This window comes from Camelus bactrianus, chromosome 10 (assembly GCF_048773025.1).
Source record: "Camelus bactrianus isolate YW-2024 breed Bactrian camel chromosome 10, ASM4877302v1, whole genome shotgun sequence".
In the NCBI taxonomy this organism is placed as follows: Eukaryota; Metazoa; Chordata; class Mammalia; order Artiodactyla; family Camelidae; genus Camelus; species Camelus bactrianus.
In genome coordinates this window covers 45,543,242-45,546,332 of record NC_133548.1, presented here as the reverse complement: position 1 = coordinate 45,546,332, position 3,091 = coordinate 45,543,242, and the positions used below count along the sequence as shown (strand labels likewise).

Sequence of the window (3,091 nt, the reverse complement as noted above, 5' to 3'; positions counted from 1 at the left end):
TTGTATTATTTGAAAATATTCAATTCAAGTATAGAAAAAAAAGACAATGGAATACACAAAACCCACGAGATGCATTAAACACAGATATTGAATAAACTAGTCCTTTTTGAGAAATAGGTAGGATGCATGATATTTGTTAAGTACAGTTTTGAAGAACAAACAAGTAACTTATAAGATATAAGCAACATAATAAGTTATAGTAAGTTGTGGATTGTAGGTAAATTGTAGGACATGTTAAATACAGAATATGTGAAATATATTATAGAACAAACAAAAGAGTCATTTATAGATAAAAATAAATAGGAAAAAAAGTCATAAGGTATGATAATGCCATGTCTAGAATGACAGTTATGTTATACCTAAATCAATCACCCATTAATGAAACCCTTTGTGGTTTTGTTATGGTCTCTCATGTTCTCAGCACAAAAGATATGGGCAAAACTCACAGATGTCCAACAGTCTTATTGGTAAATTAAAGCTGTGGCCATGTTTACATGATGCTGTCTGTCTGGTAGAGTAAGTGTGAGTGTTGGGTCCAGGTATCTTCCACCTGCTGGGTCTCCTTGCCCAAACCATCTCTCGTCTTTCTAACACCATCAGCAGAGAGACAGAACATATTACTATTGCATAATCTAGCACTCAGATACCATGGACCTTCCTCCCCACTTGTATACTATTTTAAGTGTATTAATCAACCCCCTCCGTCTTCCTGCTCCCCACTGCATGTTTTAAATTGACTAAATTAACCACATGATTTGTGAACCTTCATTTGTTCTATGAGAACTTTCTGTTTAAAATCTTTTGGCATAGTTTATCCGGGGGTGTTTGGTGGCTACCACTGTCTCAACAAATATACCCACAAAATGGCTGTTATAAATCACCTAAAAATATCCACCTAGGCTTTCTGAATTAAACTGAATTCAACCCTATTGAATTTTCTAAAACACAACAGATACTTAGCTTGCCTATACCTCTAAATTCTCTCTTCAACCATTGAATGAACCTGAATTAACTTTACTGCTTGACTTTCCTACACATGTTCTCTTTTTCAGATCTCACCATCATGTCTCTGTTCAATGGCACCCACTCTCAGCCACCCTTCTTCCTTCTTTCGGGAATCCCAGGGCTGGAAGCATCTCATACCTGGATCTCCATCCCATTGAGCATCATGTATGTGATTGCCATCCTGGGCAACGGCATCATCGTTCACATAGTACACAAGAATCCCAGCCTTCACGAGCCTCAGTATGTATTCTTGTCCATGTTAGCAGCCACCAACACAGGCATGTCAACATCTGCACTGCCCACTGTTCTTAATGTCTTTCTTCTCAACCACCGAGAGATTGAGTTCCACAGCTGCCTGGCCCAAATGTTCTTCATCTACACGTGTTCTTCCATGGAGTCAGCCATGCTGCTGGCCATGGCCTTTGACCGCTTTGTGGCCATACGCAACCCCCTGCACTATACTGCAGTCCTGACCCACTCCCACATTACTCAGATGGGACTGGCTGCTGTGGCTTGAGGAGTGGCACTGATGGCCCCCTTGCCCATCCTGCTCAAATGGCTTCCCTTCTGTAAGAACATCATTCTATCCCACTCATTCTGCTTCCACCCTGATGTGATGAAGCTACCCTGTGGGTCTATTCATGTGAACATTATCTATGGGCTGGCCTTGGTGCTCTGCTCCTTTGAGGTTGACTCTATATTGTTCTGTCCTATGCTCTAATCTTGAAGACAGTCCTGAGCATTGCTTCCAGGGAGGGACGCTTTAAGGCACTCAACACTTGTGTTTCCCATATTCTCACTGCCCTCACTTTCTATGTCCCACTTATTGCCTTAGCTCTGATCCACAGGATAGGCCGGTACAACTCCCCTCTCCCCCATGTCACCATGTCCAACATTTTCCTTTTTCTCACACCTGTGCTTAACCCATTAGTTTATAGTGTGAAAACAAAACAGATTAGAAGTGCACTATGTAGACTGTTCCCACTCAAGATAAGAGTGTTTTGAGAAACAGCAACAACAAAAAAAGTAGCTCTCAAGTACAAAAAAAAAAGGTATGAGGGATGTTGAAGAAAGAAGGAGATTCTTTTCCTGTGTGTTGATGTCCTTTGGTACACTGCTGTATGGTTTTACTACAATCTTTCTGGAATTATGAGCTTCCCTTTTAACTTCAAATATTAGATCAGGAAATATATTTCTAAACGTTCCTGGGCTTTTACTTTATGTTTCTCATCCATAGAGTTCACACCACTTACCTGTGAGCCCCATTTCTATCCAAATAGTCTTACAAATATTTTCTACAGAATACCCCCTTGTAAATAGCTATATGGCTCAAATCTGATTTTAAAAAAAGATATTTATATTATTACATAGACATTTATTATCTTTGGGGAGTTTGAGATGTTACAGAGGGAAATATTCCAAATGAAAGATGAGAGGTTTTATTTTTATATTTTTTATTTAAATCTGTTTATGCTTTATGACTCTTTTTCTGAAAGCACCCTAATCTAACCCCCAACACAAAAATTCAGTAAGAGATTAAAGAAAAATATAACAAAGCACTACATCTAAAATTTACCATCTATGTAATGAATAATTAATTTCCTCAGGGTATATTAAATTGGATTTCACATTTAGTTGAAGATAAGTATGCTGTTTAAACTAAAATCAGGACTCTAATGTATCTGCTATGTATCCAGGGAACAAAGTGATCAAGGCTCTCTGTGCATAAGTGTTCCTAATTAAACTTAAAAGCTTTTGCACAACATAGGAAACCATAAAAAAAAATGAAAAGACAACTTATGGAATGGGAGAAAATATTATCAAATGACAAGACTGACAAGGGATTAATTTCCAAAATATACAAACAGCTCATACAACTTAATATCAAAAACAAACAAACAAACCAGTCAAAGAATGGGCAGAAAACCTAAACAGATGTTTCTCCAAAGAAGACATACAGATGGTCAATAAGCACATGAAAAGATACTCAGTATCACTAATTATTAGAGAAATGCAAATCAAAACTACAATGAGGTATCACCTCACACCAGTCAGAATTGTCATCATTAAGAAGTCCACAAATGCT

General features: G+C 37.9%; 1 pseudogene; it reads left to right on the top strand.

The window, feature by feature from the left end:
• The first annotated feature begins 1,063 nt into the window (after positions 1-1,063).
• Positions 1,064-2,010, top strand: LOC105068550 (olfactory receptor 51I2-like; annotated as a pseudogene).
• The last annotated feature ends 1,081 nt before the right edge of the window (positions 2,011-3,091 follow it).